A 19,104-nucleotide genomic window follows, 5' to 3' on the forward strand; every position below is an offset into this window, starting at 1 on the left:
CAGGTTGTTAATGAGTCTTCCTCCAGTCTTGATGCCGCGTTCTTCTTCATATAGTCCAAATAACTTTTCGGGTTATTTGCTCAGCATACAGATTGAATAAGTATGGTGAAAGGATACAACCCTGACGTGCACCTTTCCTGGTTTTAAAGCACACAGTTTAAGATATAGTACACCAGTGTAAATATCACTGATGACTACTTTGCATCAAATTCAGAATCCTAAGTATCCCAGAAATGGAGGCATGGGATTGAACAAGTTTTCACCTTTTATGTGAATTTAAATGGTACTGTGGAGACCAAGGCAATTTTATTTACGTTGTTAACCCAGATTTGTTTCATTTGTAAGAGAATCCTCTGGCAACATTTATTTTTCTAAAAATAGTGGCACTTCTAACCTTTTTTCTTTCAGAACCTGTGGTACATGAATACTGGATTAAATATAAAAATATAGACTCTAGTTGATCCTCATTTCTTTTTTGCATATGAGCATGACAAAAGGATAGGATAGTCTCCTCCCATCTTACAAATTTCCAAGCAAAATCCAACTTTAAAAGTTGGTCCTACTGGTTGAATGAACATGGGGAATCAGAGGTGGAAAGGAGGAGTGTACTATCACAGTATGGGGAGAGCAATTAGGGTCACATAACAATGTATGTATAAGTTTTTGTATGAGAGACTAACTTGAAATGTATGAGAGACTAACTTGAAATGTCAACTTCATTTAAACTACAACAATAAAAAAAAAAAGAAGGAAAAGTTGGTCCTAATTTACCCGCCTTGTCAAATTCCAAAAAATCAAAACGAAAGAACAAATCCCAGCCACTTGATGGTAAAACAGCAGAGCATTGCATCATCCCAATAAAGCTGTAGGTTTTATCATAAGCACCAAAGTCTACAGAAAGAGCTGAGCAAAGACAAGAGTGTTTCCCTTATTAGAAACTAGATACACTATCACTTACTATCTTCAAACATGGCACTTTCACTTTTGTGATTTGCCAGTGTATTCATGAAACAATCTGCACACAACTACTGTTTTAACAGACAAAGTAAAGCACTTTTAAGTAGATGTGACTCCTAAATTGTTTATTAGGCATGAATTTTACAAATATTACTTATATTAGCGGTAACGGTGGAGCTGGAGAGTACTGCGCCTTCTCCAAGCGACACAATGAGAATCATCAATAGTGTGGTGGACCTTGTGGCCCTTCCCAAGGCCTTGGCTCTTGGAGCCTGCAGATGTCAGCCTGTGCATCTCCCCATGCTTGTGGACTGGTTTAGTGACCACTGAGTGTCAGGATTTCTTCTGATAGCTTTATGGATCAATGAGGATACCTTTAAAGAATTTGTGCATGGAATCTTCACCAGTCCAGGAAGAATTCCGGACTCTAACGGTGCCACAGTGGCATCCAGCTCACTCCTCAGCAACAGACTGAGGGCTTAGAGCAAACTTCAGTTGGTTAACACCAAGATAGACAGACTGGCCACAGGTTGCACCCTTAGGCACTAGGCATTTGCAGCCACCACAGTGCACACGAAACCAACAAATGACACAGCCTTGCTCGGCCTTGTATCCCAGTCTGTGTGTGTTATCCAGATTGGGGGTGGGGGGCTGTGCAGCACAGAGAGTTGGTGGTACTGTCAGCAGTGGACCCTCAGAAGAAGTTGCATCACATTGGACTGCTTCTAACTCCATAGTTCCTGGATGTACTTGTAAGCTCCCATCAGGCTTACCTGACGGCTGCAGCCAGAAAGATGCTCCATAGGGTCTTCAGTGACTGATTTTTCAGAAGTAGATCACCAGGCCTTTCTTCTGAGGCACCTCTGGGTAGACTCAAGCCTCCAACCTTTCAGTTAGTAGCCAAGCATGTTAACCATTTTCACCACCCAGGGAGTCCACTTACATTATTAAAAAAAAAAAAAAAAACTAAACTAAACTAAACCCATTGCTGTCAAGTTGATTCCAACTGGTGGATTTAAACTACTGATCTTTTGGTTAGCAGCCGAGCTCTTAACCACCACGCCACCAGGGCTCCCACTTACGTTATAACCCCCACAAAAAGGCTAAATTTTTGCTTTAAGCAGTTATATGTGCTTTAGAGAATTAGTAGGAAGATCATATTTTATATTTTACTAGTTCTTTACCATTTCTGGAGTTTTCATTTCTTCAAGAAGATTAAGGAGCCCTGGTGGCAGAGTGGTTAAGGTCTCAGCTGCTAACCAAATGGTCAGTAGTTTGAATCCACCAGGTGCTCCTTAGAAACTCTATGGGGCAGTTCTACTTTGTCCTATAGGATTGCTATGACTCAGAATCAACTCGATGGCAACGGGTTTGGTTTTTTGGTTTATGAAGATTAAAATTTCCATCTGGAATCATTTCACAACAGCTTGAAAAACTTACTTTATTATTTCTTGTAGTACAAGTGTGCTGGCAATTAATTCTCTTAGTTTTCTTTTATCTGAAAATATTTTTATTTTGCTTTCATTCTAGAATGATATTTCCACTAGATATAAAATTATGAATTGTTAGTTTTTTCTTTCAGCATTTGGGAGATGTTGTGTCACTGCCTAGTGGTCTCTATAGTTGCTGATGTGAAGTGAGGGGTATTTTACATTGTTTTCCTATTTATAATGTGTTACTTTTCCATTGCTGCTTTCAGGATTTTTCCTTTATATTTGGTTTTCAGCAGTTTGACTATGATGTGCAAGATTTCCTTTGTATCCTAATTGGGGTTTACTGAACTTCTGGAAGCTGTGAATGTATATCTTTTTCCAAAACAGAGAACGTTTTGGCCATTATTTCTTAAAAAATTTTTTTTGCCCCATTCTCTATCTCCTTCCTTTTGAGACTCCAATTATATTTGATGTTGTCTCATAGGTCCCTGAAGTTCTTTTTATTTTTATCAATATTTTTTCCCTATTCTTAAGGTTGTGTAATTTCCTTTGATCTATCTTCAAGACGACTCTTTCCTTTGTCATCTCCATTTTACTTTTAAGCATATTCAGTTAATTTTACATTTCAACTATTGTATTTTTCAGTTCTAGAATTTCCATTTTAAAAAAATGTTGGTGAAAATACATACAAGAAAACATACACCACTTCAACAATTTCTACATGTACAATTCAGTGGCATTGGCTATATTCTTCAGATTGTGCCACCTTTCTCAACAACCTTTTCCAGACTATTTCACCATCATTAAGAGAAACTCATTGCCCCCCCTAGGTTTCTCCTCTGTCCTTCTGAGTTACTATTGTGCCCCCCTAAGTTTCTCCTCTGTCCTTTTGAGTTACTATTGTCAATTTGATCACATATTGATAATTCTTTAAAAGAATATGATGTTTGAATGGAATAACTGGAACACAATTAAAGAGAATGTTTCCAAGTTGTTAAAAATGTAACTAATGTCACTGAACGATTTGTGTGGAAATTGTCAAATGGGACCCTAACTTGCTGTGTAAACTTTCACCAAAAACATAATAAAATATTATTTAAAAAAATAAAGACTATAATGTTTAATGCAAACATTGTTTTCTAATTAAGCTAAACTATTATTCAGTTCAAAGACGATTTCAGGGGATACTATTGGTTCAAGGTTTAAATATTTCCTCAGGGTAATAGTTTCAGGGGGTCATTTGACCTCAATGGCTCCAGAAAGTCTAGAGTCCATGAGAATTTGGAGATTAAAAAAAAAAAGCTTCTGATACTGCCTATGTAAAACCGAGCACCTCACGGGATTTGTGTTTTTGGTTTGGAGGCTTGGAGTCACGGTTTTGCAGAACTTTCTGGTCACTTGGCCTAACATTGATATTGGTGTTTCTGTTTTACCTTCTATTTCTTTATGTAGTACCTGGGTTCCTAAAAGCTTCCAAGCAGCCATCCAAGGTACAATTGGTCTCTATTTGCTGGGAGCACCAGAGGAAGAAGGAGGGTCAGGAATTACTGGAGGAAATGGAATACATGTCCAATTGCCTCCATGAAAAACTGTCTCCTTTGCAATGAGACCAGAAGAACCAGATGGTGCCCAGCTACCACTACTGAACATTTAGACCAAGGATTCTATAGAAGAATCCTGATCAAAAGGGAGAAAATGAGGAACAGAATTTAATTTTGTTCTTTTTTAAAGTTAGCTTTATTCAACTATTACTTATATATAGTAAAATCCAAGAGTTTTGACAAATGTATACAGTTATGTAACTACTACCACAATCAAGACAAATAATTACATCATCCGGTAAACTTCTTTCACGCCATTTTGTAGTCACCTCCCTTCCCCCACCTCCAGCCTCTGTTAACCACTGATCTGGTTTTTGTCCAACAGCTTTGTCTGTTCAGAATGTAATATATATGGAATCATAAAATATGTAGTGTCTGGCTCCTTTCACTTAGCATAATGCTTCTGAGAGTCATCCATGTTGTTGCATGTAAATTGCTGAGAAGCATTCTATGGAATGGATGTACTACCATTTGTTTATCCATTCTTTGTTGATATACATTTAAGTTCTTTCCAGTTTTGAGCAATTATGAATAAAGCTTCTTCAAACAGTCTCATACCTAGAAATTGGATTGCTGGGTCTTATAGTAATTATATATTTAGCTTTATAAAAAACTGCCACACTGTCTTCCACAGTGGCTGTATCATTTTATATTTCCACTAGCAATGTATGAGAGGTCCTTTTGCTCCATAGCCTCACCAAAACTTGGTATTGTTAGTTTTTGTTTCATTCTTTTTTTTTTTTTTTTTAATTACTAGCAATTCCAGTAAGTGTGCAGTAGTATCTTAATTTCATTTTAATTTGAATTTATCTAGTGGCTAATGGGAACCCTGGTTCTGCAGTGGTTAAGAGCTCAGCTGCTAACCAAAAGGCTGGCAGTTCGAATCCACCAGCCGCTGCTTGGAAACCTTATGGGGGCAGTTCTACTCTGTACTACAGGGTCACCGTGAGTTGGAATTGACTTGATGGCAATGGGTTTTAGTGGCTAATGATGCTGAATATCTTTTCACGTGCATATTTGCCATCTATATCTCTTCTTTGGTGAAGTATCTGTTCAAATTTTTCTTGTCCTTTTTAAAAAATTGTGTTACTTGTTTCATTATTACCAAATTGCAACAGTTCTTTAAATATTTTGGATACCAGTCCTTCATCATATAGGTATTTTGCATGTATATTCTCCCTGACTGTGACTTGGACTTTTTTTTTTTTCCTCTTCCACTTTTTTTTTTTAATTGTACTGTAGATGAAGGTTTATAGAACAGCCTAGCTTCTCATTAAACAATTAGTATACATATTGTTTTGTGAAATTTGTTGCCAACCCCATGACATGTCAACATTCTCCCCTTCTTGACCTCAGGTTCCCTATTACCAGCTTTTCTGTCCCCTCCTGCTTTCTTGTCCTTGCCCCTGGCCTGATGTGCCCATTTAGTCTCATTTTGTTTTATGGGCCTGTCTAATCTTTGGCTGAAGGGTGAACCTCAGGAGTGATTTCATTACTGTACTAAAAGGGTGTCTGGGGGCCATACTCTTTGCGTTTCTCCAGTCTCTGTCATACCAGTAAGTCTGGTCTTTATTTTATTTTTTTGCATGTTAGAATTTGTTCTACATTTTTTTCCAGCTCTGTCCGGGACCCTTTATTGTGATCCCTATCAGAGCAGTCGGTGGTGGTAGCTGGCCACCATCTAGTTGTGCTGGACTCAGTGTGGCAGAGGCTGTAGTACTTGTGGTCTATTAGTCATTTGGACTAATCTTTCCCTTGTGTCTTTGGTTTTCTTCATTCTCCCTTGCTCCAGATGGGTGAGACCACTGGAGTGTCTTAAATGGCCGCTTACAAGCTTTTAAGACCCCAAACACTACTCACCAAAATAGAATGTAGAGCATTTTCTTTTTAAACTATGTTATGCCAGTTGAGCTAGATATTCCCTGAAACCATGGTCCCCACAGTCCTCAGCCCAGTAATTCGGTCCCTCAGGGAGTTTGGATGTGTCTGTGGAGCTTCCATGACTTTGCCTTGTACAAGTTGTGCTGGCTTCCCCAGTATTGTGTGCTGTCTCATCCTTTACCAAAGTTACCATGGACTTTTCATTTTCTTAACAGTGTCTTTCAAAGAGCAGATGTTTTTAATTTTAATGAAATATAATTTACCTTTTTTGTTTCTTTTATAGTTCATACTTTTTGTGCTCAGTTTGGTTCTTTTTGATACTTTCTGTTTCTCTATTGAGACTGTCTATACTTTCATTCATTGCAAGTGTATTTTTCTTATCTTATTGAGCATAGTTATAATAGCTGCTTTGAAGTCCTTGTGTGCTAATTCCAACATCTGGGCCTTCTCAGAATTAGCCTCTGTTGATTGTATTTTGTCTTGTGAATGGGCCATACTTTTCTTTTTTTTGTTTGGCATGTAATTTTGGATTGTATCTTAGACATGTGGTGGCTATGTTGTGGAGATTCTTGATTTTGTTTTGTCAAAAAAGGTGTTTATATTTTTGTATTATTAGGCAATTCATTTGAATTCAAACTGCAAACTCTCTCTTGGGAAACTGCTCAAATCTCAGTTCTGTTCTAATTTTCTTAGCTGGGATGCTTAAAATCTGCCTTGTATTTGCATGATTCAGGATTCAGCTAAAAATGCGGTCAGTTTATACACAGAATTTTGGCTGTCCTTCTGGCTGTCTGCAGGACTCCCCCCTCACTTTCTAATGGCTGTGTTTGCCCGAAGCTCTCCTCTGATTCTTCATGCCAGAAAGACTGTGAGTTTTCTCTTGGGGTTTAGCTTCTGCAGAACATCAACTACAGATTGACTTTATTCTAAAAGCCATTAAAATGTGAAAGTTACCCCATGTCAGCCCCTTCTTCCAAGTTTTTATTCCCCTGAAGAATCTGCCTGCTTTTGTTCACTGTACAGAGATTTCAGGTAGTTATTTTTTATACTTTTCCAAAAATTATAGCTGTTATTTGGTAAAGAACTGGTCATTTATTAGCTTACTCAGCTATATTAGAATCAGAATTCCTGTGCTCATAATTAAAAAACAAAAACAAAACCTTGAATCATGATCCAAATAAAATCTATACATTGTGATTAGATATATGTCTCTTACGCCTAATTTATTGATTCCCCCTAATTGCTCATTTTTCCCCTTGAAATTTATTTGTTGAAGAAATCAGGTTGTCTTGCAGAGTTTCCTACAAGTCTAGACCTTACTGATTGCATCCCTATGGTATTACTTACCATGTTTTTCTGCCCCCTGTATTTCCTATTCAAATTCAAAATTTTTTTTTTTTACAAGACAATTTCATAGATGGTGCAGCGACCCTCCACTAAGACTAAGTCTCAGCTTCTTGTTCTGTAAATGAGGGGTTGGGCAAGGTCAGTGATTTTCAAATTCTGTGTTCTACAAGAACTTAAGTTTCCAAAGGATCTCTATGGTGGTAAATCATATCTCTGTTCTCCTACTTCAATCTATCTTGGCTGTTGTCAGTTTTATGTATTAGAGGTCAGTGTGATATTTCAGTTGAAGAAATATTCAAAAAGCTTGAAAACAATGGATAAACTATAGACTAAATTTTCATTATACAGGCAGTTCCCAGGTTACAAACATCTGACTTATGTACAACCTGTAATTACAAACCAACCCCTGTAAAGGCTATTATGTTAAAAATTTGAGCTACATACAATGGTTTGTAATAACAAATGGGTGCTACTTTGTGACATGCATCAAACCATTATTATTATTATTACTGTATTATTATGCTAACTATATTTTAGTGTATCTGGAAGTATTTCTTTAAGGTTTTTTATGCATAGAAAGGTACACTGTATACCGTACACTAAGACAAACATTTGACTAACTGATGTTAGCTACAAACTGTACCTAACTGTTCCAACTTATGTACAAATTCAAGTTAAAGACAGATTTAGGAACAGAATGCATTTGTAATCCAGAGACTGTCTGTATTATGTAGGTAATATTCATAAAGTTTTTAATTCTTCATTCCTTTGTTTCTTGTTTCCTTCCTTTTTTTTGTTTCATATTTCCTTTATTTTTTCTTTCACAAAAATTTTTGAGCACTTAGTATGTTGTACCATCCCAGTCACTGAAAATATATCAGGGAACAATAGAGACATAATTCCTTGCCTTTATGGAGCTCACATTCTAGACTGGGGAGGCAGACAATAAATAATAAACGCAATAAGTAAATAAATGTGTAATATGTTTGAAAGTGATAAAGGTTATGAAATAAAAAGAGCAAGGCAAAGTGGATCAGGAGTGCTTGAAGAGGGGCTGCAGTTTTGGGTGGGGTAGCCACAGTAGGCTAACTTAAAAGGTGCATTTGAGCAAAGGCTTGAAGAACGAGCAAGTGATGCATACGTGCGGGAGGAGCATTAGAGGCAGAGGGAACATGCCTGAGTTAGGAGCATGCCTGGCATGCCTGAGGAGCAGCAAAGAGGCCAGCATGACTGGAGGTAAATAAGGGTGTGAGGATTGTGTAGGGCCATGAAGGCTATTGTGAGAACATAGGCTTTAGTCTGGAAGAAATGGGAAGCCATTAAAAAGATTTGAGCAGAGTGACATGATCTGATCTATATTTCAGTAGGAACACTCTGGTTGCTTTATTGAGACTAGAATAAAAGTTCAAGGGTAAAATTGGGGAGATGAGTTAGGAGACTATTGTAATAATTCAGGTAAGAGATGATAAACCAAACCAAACCCACTGCCATCAAGTCAATTCTGACTCATAGCGACCCAATAGGGTTTCCAAGGCTATACATCACTATGGAAGCAGACTGCTACATCTTTCTCCTGCGGAGCCGATGGTGGTTTCAAACCACCAACTTTTCAGTTAACTGTTGATCACTTTAACCACTGCACCAGCTAAAGAATGTCTGATTCTGGAAATAGTTTGAAGGTAGAGCCAATAAGACTTAGATCTGCAAAAGTAACACATCTTGTACATCTTGGTTGCAAGCAATAGAAACCAATTCTAACTATCTTGAAAAAGAAAGAATTATTTCATTTTGTGAGCTCAGAATCGGTACGAGGATCAGCCTTGGGAAATGGGCAGGATCTAGAGAGCTTCAGAGGCCTTGGCAGTGGGAGGCCAGCAAAGATTATTGGACCCAAAGAATCAGGCCTTCACATGGTTATTGCTATTGCAATGTTTATGGCCTTTAAATCTTTCCATATCCTTAGAGCATATACTAAAATTCTCTCTGTGAGAGAGCATCTGATTGGCTGAGCCTCAGTCATGAGAGAGGACATGGCCCCATTCAGATCTATGATGAGAGACAGGCACTACCTCTCACTAAAAACATATTCAATGAATATTTCTCAAAAGAGAAATTAGACTCTTATCAGTAAGGAATGGTAAGATGTTCAACAGCCAGTAAAATGACAATTTTCCACTAAAATGCTCATGATAGAAAATTGGAGAAGTGCTAACAAATGGAAAAGAGTGGAGGACATAATATCCTCAAATGCTACAGTCCAGATATAGCCACTTCGAATATTTTTGTGGATTTCTTTATAGTTTATACGCGGGACTTACACATAGTTTCATTATGCAGTTGCACATCATTTGCAACATTTACATAAATTCCACAATGTATTTCTATTATTTCCCTTACATGTTATTCTCCCTTCAAGGAGCCCTGGTAGTGCAATGGTTAAGTGCTCGGCTGCTAACCGAAAGGTCAGTGGTTAGAACCCATCAGCTGCTCTATGGGAGAAAGACCTGGCAATCTGCTCCCATAAAGATTTCAGCCTAGGAAATCCTATGGGGTAGTTCTACTCTGTCCTATAGGGTGGCTATGAGTCGGAATAGACTCTACAGCACAGAACAACATTTTCCCTTCATTATTCACCTTACAATTAACCTACTTATGTTAAGGAAACATACAATCCAAATCAAATACCCACTTAAGCATTTCATAATGAGTTTCATTTTTATCTCAACTGCATTATCAATTCCATTTTTTCATTCATTTAAACAACAACAGCCCCAGCAACAACAACATTGCTAAGTTAAATGAAGGTATTCAAATTAGTGCCATAGCAAATATTACTTAACAAAAATGGAGTTGCTGTTAAAATTAAACTGGCAGGCAGTTTATTTGGCATACCTCAGAGGTCTGCAGGTTAGTTGATGGTGTGGAAAAGGCAGTTTAGGGATGTTAGTGCAGAAGGTATGAAAGTATAGATTGTAGTAAAACTGAACTTTGAATATCAGTAATTACCTATGTTCATAAACAGTGTCAAGTCTTAACTGAGACCATTAGCAATGAATCTCTTCCACCTATAGCTGGACTGGCCACGGTACAAAAATCATTCAGTTCTTTGGTAATCTACTTAAATGTCAATTAAGGATGCGAATTATTTCATCTTTGATATAAATCTATTATTTTTGGAAATATGCCACTTAATCCATTCATTATATCTAGTAAAAAATAACATGTAAAATTTTCGTAAATAATGCATTAGATAAAAGTAAGAATAACAGAAACTTTAGTATCTTTAGAAGTAGCACCGATGATACTGTAATAATCATTCATTTATTCATCCATTTCAACAAATATTTAACTGAGTGCCTTTCATATACAAGGCACTGTGGATACAATGGTGAACAAAAAGACATCATCTCTAGATGGTGGGGGAGACAGACATTAATCCAATAATTGCATCTCTGATAAGTACCGCAAAAGTCATATTCACGGTGCTGCGGGCTATAGAATGGGAGTTTTGTTATTTGGGTATTCAAGGAAGTCCTTCTGAGGAGTGGTGAGCCAGTGCTAAAGCATGAGTAGAAGTTACCTACTCTAGGTGAAAGGAATGAAGATCAAAAGGATACATAGAAAGAAGGGCAGGTATAAAGACCTTTGAGAAGGAAGGCAGACAGGTAGGTATACAGTAGTTAGAACTCAAAAAAAAGAGTGAACAAGGTATAAGGAGAAACTGGAGAAGCAGGTCAGACCATGCAGGGTCTAATAGGATTCAAGTGTTTTACAGAGGTGGTGACATGAGCAGTTTGGTTGTGCAAAATGTTACTCTGAATGCAGGTTGGAGAACAGATTAGAAAGTGGTCTTATGGATCAATTAGGACACTGTTCACACTTTTGTGTTTGTACTATGTGCCAGGAAGTGTTGCTTTCTGCTGGAGATACACTGGTGAACAAGACCCACAAAGTTCTTATGGAATTGAAAACATCTTAATTTTTCCAAAGGTAAAAATATATACATTATGAATAAAGATACTTTGTATTTTTATAAGTATAATGTAAAATATAAATATTAATATGTTCAATAGTATAGATACATGGAAATAAAACTTCTGCTATTGGTTTTGCCCCTCACTAGCTACCTGGCCTTGATACAGGAATGTTGTCTCTATGTTGCTGGCCTTGGTAAATTCATCTGTAAAATAAAGAATGAGACTAATGATCTAAGATTTTTTGTCCAGATCTAAAATTTTACTAATCAAATTACACAGTTTGAAATAATGGCCTTATCAGATTTGGAAACCTCTTGCTCCATCAAGGAAAGTTAATTCTATTTGTTCAATTGAAACTTGAAGTGCTAAATTTGTATAGCCTTGCAAATCTGTGTCAAGTGATTTATAATGTAATGATTCATGTGAATGAAGCAATGATTCATATCCTAATTACTGGCTATTGAAGCAAAATAGCTTCCTCTGGCTCACAGGGATAATTTCTAAAGCTTGTATTACACACACAGATGACAGGTTAGAAGATGCTGTCTTATAACGAATTTGGAAACATCATTTTTTTTTGTACTTTGGATGAAGGTTTACAGAACAAACTAGCTTCTCATTAAACAGTTAGTACACATATTGTTTTATGGCGTTAGTTAACAACCCCATGACATGGCAACACTCCCCCTTCTCGACCTTGGGTTCCCTATTACCAGTTTTCCTGTCCCCTCCTGCCTTCTAGTCCTTGTGTGCCCCTTTAGTCTCATTTTGTTTTATGGGCCTGTCTAATCTTTGGCTAAAGGGTGAACCTCAGGAGTGACTTCATTATTGAGCTAAAAGGGTGTCCAAGGACCATACTCTTGGGGTTTCTCCAGTCTCTGTCAGGCCAGTAAGTCTTGTGGTTCTTTGTGAGTTAGAATTTTGTTCTACATTTTTCTCCGGCTCTGTCTGGGACCCTCTATTGTGATCCCGGCCAGAGCAGTCAGTGAAGGTAGCTGGGCACCATCTAGTTGTACTGGACTCAGTCTGGTGGAGGCCTTGGTAGTTGTGGTCCATTAGTCCTTTTGGAGAATCTTTCCCTTGTGTCTTTAGTTTTCTTCATTCTCTCTTGCTCCCAAAGGGGTGAGACCTGTGGAATATCTTAGATGGCCGCTCACAGGCTTTTAAGACCCCAGACACTATTCACCAAAGTAGAATGTAGAACAGTTTCTTTATAAACTATGTTTTGCCAACTGAGCTAGATGTTCCCTGAGACCATGGTCCCCACAGCCCTCAGCCCAGCAATTTTGTCCCTCAGGGAGTTTGGATGTGTCTATGGAGCTTCCATGACCTTGCCTTGTACAAGTTGTGCTGGCTTCCCCAGTATTGTGTACTGTCTTACACTTCACCGAAGTTACACTTACCTACTATCTATTTCGTGTTTTTCCATCCCCACCCTCCTGCTCCTCATAACTATCAAGATTGTTTCTTTTTGGAAACATCACATTTTAATCCATAAATGTTAATAATTCTAAAAAAGGACAAAAATTCCATGGCTATTCATTAAAACTTTTGAAACAATAGTCTTAAGTGGGAAGTTCTTGGGGGAATCAAATCTTTGTAAGTGTACCTAGAATGGCATTCTATACAGTTATGCACTTCATAAATGATTTGATGGGGTAAGAATGATGATAGAAAGACAAAAACAATTACATAAGATCCATGTAGTATTATAATGTTAAAATGTAGTTACAGTAAAACATTTATCTTTTGATGAAAGATTCAAATTTATGAGAAGATAGTGTTGTTGCTTGATGATATAATGTTTCACATTTTAAAATAAAATCTAGAAATTGTAATATATTTTGTCATAACTTTAGGTAATAAAAATAAAGTGTAGCAAAATAAATATTGCCCAGGTTATCTTAAGACTTAATTTAACACTTTCTCAAGTATGTCAATTATTATTAGTAGATTAGGACAAACTACGAAGGTGTGAGAAGTCTCGTTTCTCACAGTGTTTTGACAGTGTGCACATCAGTGAATGAGGGGGGTGTGGGATGGGGAAAGAAATTTCATAGCCAAAAACTAACTTTCCCATTGCCTATTCTCTGTTGCTTTGAAGGAGTACAGATGAAAAACGGAAGATGGAGACAGATGGTTGGAGAAAGGGAAGAAATGTAAATATGAATAAAGAGGACAAAATAAACTGGAAGAGAAACAAGCGTGAGATGGGGGACAGGAAAGATGGACCGGAGTGTCACTCAATTCAGAGATGGAGATGGGCAAGTTGAACCTCAGTGGTTCTCTCTTCCACACCTTGCTTTCCCCGTCTCAAGAATTATTTTATTGCTTGGGGAAAATACACCACTTCAGTATTCTGAGTACTTAGGTTTACTTCAATTATTTTAGTATTTAGTATTTTGTGTCTGAAACATGTTCAGTCAGCATTTTAGGGATTGTGGGTAACCCATAAGTTTTTTTTAATGTTCATTCTTTAACCTCATTGTGATTAAAATTATATATATGTATGTAATATGTATGTGTGCTTTATATATATCTATATCTATAAAACTTTAAACAGTTTTTGTCCCCTTGAAATCTGAATTCAATAACTATAATATGTCTAGTGAAAAGATTGGAGGAAGAGGTTAACATTCAACTTGAGAAATCCTGGCTAAGTCCTGCCTTGGGAGGGGGCAAAAGCCTGGCCAAGGGCACTAGCAAAGAAATCCATGTCTTCCACAAAGAAGGATAGCTTGAGCTCAGCAGGATTTTCCTTAAGAGGAGGGAGGTTAGCTTTAGTGTACAAGAAGAACTTGTGCTCTCTCTGGTGGGTAAAGAATGCAATGAAGCAATAGAGGTCTCTGCATCCACCTTGGTGGTAGTAGGGTGGGGTAAGGTGGGGTAGTTTGTGGCAGGGTAGGGTGGGGCAGAGGTGCCTCAAAAGAAAGTCCTAGTGATCTGCTTCTGAAAGGTCACAGCTTTGAATACCCTATGGTGTACAGCTCTACTCTGCAACTTAAGGGGTGGTTATGAGTCAGAATCAACCCCAAGACAACTGGTTTGGGTTATTTTTTCTTTTTTGTTTACTATATGATGAGGACTGTGTTTATTAAAGAGCCATGTACCACATTTGCTTTGCAGTGCTAGCCTTCTAAAACTGCAAAGACCGAAACGTTGTTGTGTGCCGTCGAGTCGATTCCAACTCACAGCGACCCTACAGGACAGAGTAGAACTGCCCCATAGGGTTTCCTAGGCTGAAATCTTTACAGGAACAGATCACCAGGTTTTTTTTCCCCATGGATTCTAGTGACCCTGTGTTACTTTATCAGATAACTATACTCTGATAGCTACAAGTATGTGGTAATCACCTATGCACACATTTATTTGAAAGACTCCCACTCTACACTGCTTTCATTGAGATTGTAGCCAGATCTATATCAGCTTTTACTTATACTCATCTATTATTTCTGGCATTTGACTGTATGGATCATAACAAAATACGGATAACACTGTGAAGGATGGTTATTCCAGAACACTTAATTGTGCTCATGCAGAACCTGTACATAGACCAACAGGCAGTCTTTGGAACAGAATAAAGGGATACTGCATGGTTTAAAATCAGGAAGGTTGTGCATCAGGGTTGTACCCTTTCACCATGCTTATTCAGTCCGTATGCTAAGCAAATAATCTGAGAAGCTGGACTGTATGAAGAAGAACGCGAAGTCAGGATTGGAGGAAGACTCATTAACAACCTGCGATATGCAGATGATACAACCTTGTTTGTTGAAAGTGAAGAAGACTTGAAGCACTGACTGATGAAGATCAAAGACTATAGCCTTCAGTATAATTACATCTCAACATAAAACAAAAATCCTCACAACTGGACCAATAAGCAACATCATGATAAATGGAAAAAATACTGAAGTTGTCAAAGATTTCAATTTACTTGGATCCACAATCAATGCCCATGGAAGCAGCAATCAAGAAATCAAACAACATATTGCACTGGGCAAGTCTGATGCAAAAGACCTCTTTAAAGTGTTAAAAAGCAAAGATGTCACTTTGAGGACTAAGGTGTGCCTGACCCAAGCCATGGTATTTCCAATTGTCTCATTTGCATGAGAAATTTGGACAATGAATAAGGAAGACTGAAGAAGAAATGATGCCTTTGAATTATGGTGTTGGTGAAGAATGTTGAATATACCATAACTACCAGAAGAACAAACAAATCTGTCTTGGAAGAAGTACAGCCAGAATGTTCTTTAGAAGTGAGGATGGCGAGACCTTGTCTGAAGTACTTTGGACATGTTATCAGGAGGGACCATTCCCTGTAGAGGACATTATGCTTGGTAGTCAGAAAAAAAGAGGAAGAACCTTAATGAGATGGATTGACCCAGTGGCTGCAACAACGGGCTCAAACATAGCAATGATTGTGAGGATGGTACAGGACCGGGCAGTGTTTTTTTCTGTCGTTCATGGGGTTGCTACAAGTCGGAATTGAATCGATGGCACTTAACAACAACATTATATCTGGAGGAGCCCTGGTGGCACAGTGGTTGGTTAAGTTCTCGGTTGGTAACTAAAATGTCAACGGTTGGAACCCACCAGCCGCTCTGCGGGAGAAATATGTGGGAATCTGCTTCCATAAACATCACAGGTTTAGAAACCTCTGTTCTATAGAATTGCTATGAATCGGAACTGACTCCACAGCAATGGCGGTTTGGTTTGGTATTATTTCTGGGTCCTAACGCAAGTTGGGAGCTCTGGTGGTGCAGTGGTTAAGACTTCAGCTGCTAACCAAAAGTCAGCAGTTCAAATCCACCAGCTGCTCTTTGAAAATGCTATGGGGCAGTTCTACTCTGTCCTGTAGGGTCACTATGAGTCGGAATTGACTCAACGGCAATGGGTTTGTTTTTTGGTTAATGCAGCTTATAACATTTACAAAGTGACCTTGGTCAAGTCACTTAACCTTCCCTGTAGTTTCCTTATTTGTAAAATGGTGCTAATAATGACTAGTCATGGGCTGTTTTAAGGATTAAACAAGATAACACCAGTAAAGTGCTTAGTGAACTATCAGTATATGTTCATTTCTTTACTTCTCACCCTTGGATGTAATTATTTGTTTACCTGATAATTGCTTTTACCAGATTCGGGGTTCCTGGGAGACAGGTATCTTAGCCTTATTCATCTTTGTACCCCCAGCAAACACAATGCCTGTCTTACAAGTGATATTTAATAAATATTTGCTGAATAAATGAAGACATAGAGAGTGAAGATTACACTGCCTATTTATTTGCTAGTCAAACTGCCAGATATCTTTTAAAAGGTCTCAAATAACCAGCCAGAAGCTACAGCTTTTGTCAGGCAGGCATAAGATTTGTGGGGTGATACAAAACACAGTCAATCATTAGATTTGAGTGGGGAGCCTGTTTGACAGGGAGCAGTGCACAGAGGAAGTAGAGCTGCTATCAAGCTCCTTTCAAAGCTGCTTTTCATAGTAGATTAATGTATTTCTAGTGATGAGAACTTTAGGAATGCGGGGCACACCCAAGTTTTAGAATGCAGACACATTCCAAAGGAAATTTCCATTACTGTTTTTCTTCTGCTCTGATGGTTATCACAGCTTTATAGTGAAGTGTAGGCAGACTGTAAATACCGTTCCATAAGCAGGGAAAAAATTACCAGACTGCTTCACTTGTTTTGTGGATTTGATTACAAACTTTTGAGCATTCTAAGGTGACCTGACAAAATCAGAAAAAACTAACTTGTGAAGAGATTTCATTCCACAGTAGGAGTCCCTCCCTTTTCCCCTCCGTTGGGATTTAGGATTCTGGCAAGGGATTCCTATTTCTTTCTTTATTTAAATCAGCGATGAGGTGGGAACTAAGGGAAACCCACCTAGGGCAGGTGTGTATTTCTTAAGAGATTGTGTTATACAGTATTATATTTAGAAAATGAAGAAAACAGAGGATTGTTTTCATAATAACAATACAAATAACAGGAAAAACTTAATAAATTCTTGGCCAGATTTTAGAAGAAAGGGTCTCACAATGAACAGATGGGAGCATCAAGGAAGCGATTCACTTTGGCTCCGAGATTCTAGAATCTCATGACGTATTTTTATATTTGTTCAAACACTAAGGATTTATTTTAACCACCTGTGAAATTGCTTAGACCAGAACACCTAGCACAATGCTGTACATACTGCAGGTGTTTAATAAGCGGCTGCTAAAGTCCATCCGGGGAGCCCCGGTACCTGTGTCCTTGGCCCTGGCCGCGCCAACACAACCACCAAAGCTAAAACCCCTTAACCCAACTTTAAATAACATTCCTAAAGCAGAAAAGCATCCAGGCAGCAAAATCTTACAGCTCACAGTAACCAGGGGGGAAAAATTCATCTGTGGAGGCACTGATTTAAATGTAAAGATTCTGGGGGCGCTTATAAAAAAAATAAAGTTGGGAGAAGCCACCGAAACTTTCTCAGGAAATTGGATGTTTACTTGGTAAACAAGCGGTAGTCATAGACACACCTGCCATTCAGAACAGATCCCTGGGAACCACCACCGCCGCCTACTGGCAACATCCGGGACTTTGTCTACAAACTCCGGGTGACCCGACGTACGAGCCGTTGGGTTTATTTTGAAACGTACGCTCAACCAATCAGTCGGCGCCTGCGGGAAGGCGGTGGAGAGCAGTAACCAATCACCGCCCCGCTGGAAACTCCAGCCTATGAGAAGGAGGTTGACATCACGAGCCAATCGCCATGGCTCTTAGAGAGAGCGGTTCACTTTTTGAATTGGCTGTGGCGGTGAGCTGTGAGGGATGGCGGTAGCGGTGAGAAGAATCGGTGCTTGAAGTGGTGAACTTCCAAGGCTTTTTTGAGAGTGGTGAGGACCCAGTGGATATGGGTGGAGGTGGGGAAGGTGCGAGCGGGAGAGCGTCCCCGGAGCGGAGAGCCCCTCTGCCTGTGTCCGGCAGCCCCGACCCGGTGACCGCGAATTCCTGAGCGCCCAGCCGGGGCTGCTGCTCTAGGAACTCCACCCCACCTCTAGCATCTGGGCCCTGTCGCGGAGTGGGATGCGTAAGTGCACAGGATTGCCCGGCATCCTCACCGCTATCTCGGTTGGATCCCCTTTCCGGAAGAGTGTGGGTGAAGGGAGTTGGAAAAGGGACGCTGCACTTTCCTCTGCGGCTCTGAGGGCCCGTGGTTGCAGCCTTTCCGGGCTTATCTCAGCGTCTCAGTGGTTTCACGCGGGGATTTTGTTGGCTTCTTTTCTGTGGGAAGCTTAGCTGATAGCTTTTACTTGTAAAGGCCAGCCCAGACTACCCCGCCTCGCCCCGTCACAAATATGTATGCCATAGTGGTTAAAAGCGCAGCCTATGGAATCAGCAAAGGTTTGAATCCAAGCGTTACCACTTACTAACAATGTGACTTAGGGGAATTTACTCAGTGTCTCTGTGCCTAGATTTCTTTGTCTATAAAATGGAGATAATAATAGTACGTCCCTCTTATGATTGAGTACATACAAGGAAAAGGCTAATAAGAACAGTATCTACCACATCGTAAGCATTAAATACATGTTAGTTGTTAATCACGACGTTATTATTGTTAATAATAATAGCAACACCAGCATGTCCAGTAGTGTATTTAGGTCCTCCACCCTAGAAGATAATTGCTTAAAAATACTAAGTAAAAGGAAACCTAAAGTGGATGTTAATTTAAATAATAGATTTTATCTTTGAGCTAAGAAGGGGGCTGTTTTATACTTAGTATATTTCGTCAGAAGCTGCTTCAGGGTTCTTGGAAGAGAAATAAACTAAAGGTTTATGAACACTAATCGTATTATGTTTTTGTAAAGGCTTCCAGAATACATGAATGTGAAAAAAAAAAGTCCTTAGTGTATTTGTTTGTAATTAGGCCAT

General features: G+C 38.8%; 1 protein-coding gene and 1 pseudogene across 4 annotated transcripts in view; one reads left to right on the forward strand and one right to left on the reverse strand.

The window, feature by feature from the left end:
• Positions 1-1,116: 1,116 nt before the first annotated feature.
• On the reverse strand, positions 1,117-1,721 carry LOC101360257 (60S ribosomal protein L15 pseudogene; annotated as a pseudogene).
• Positions 1,722-17,718: 15,997 nt separating this feature from the next.
• ECT2 (epithelial cell transforming 2) overlaps positions 17,719-19,104 on the forward strand; it is a 70,740-nt gene continuing 69,354 nt past the window's right edge. For all 4 annotated transcript variants that reach the window (XM_004383481.2, XM_004383482.2, XM_023737949.1 and 1 more), the window contains exon 1: positions 17,719-18,068. The gene's annotated coding sequence lies outside the window, so the exon portion shown is untranslated. The remainder of the gene's footprint in view (positions 18,069-19,104) is intronic.

Source organism: Trichechus manatus, unplaced genomic scaffold, assembly GCF_000243295.1.
Source record: "Trichechus manatus latirostris isolate Lorelei unplaced genomic scaffold, TriManLat1.0 scaffold00110, whole genome shotgun sequence".
NCBI lineage: Eukaryota > Metazoa > Chordata > Mammalia > Sirenia > Trichechidae > Trichechus > Trichechus manatus.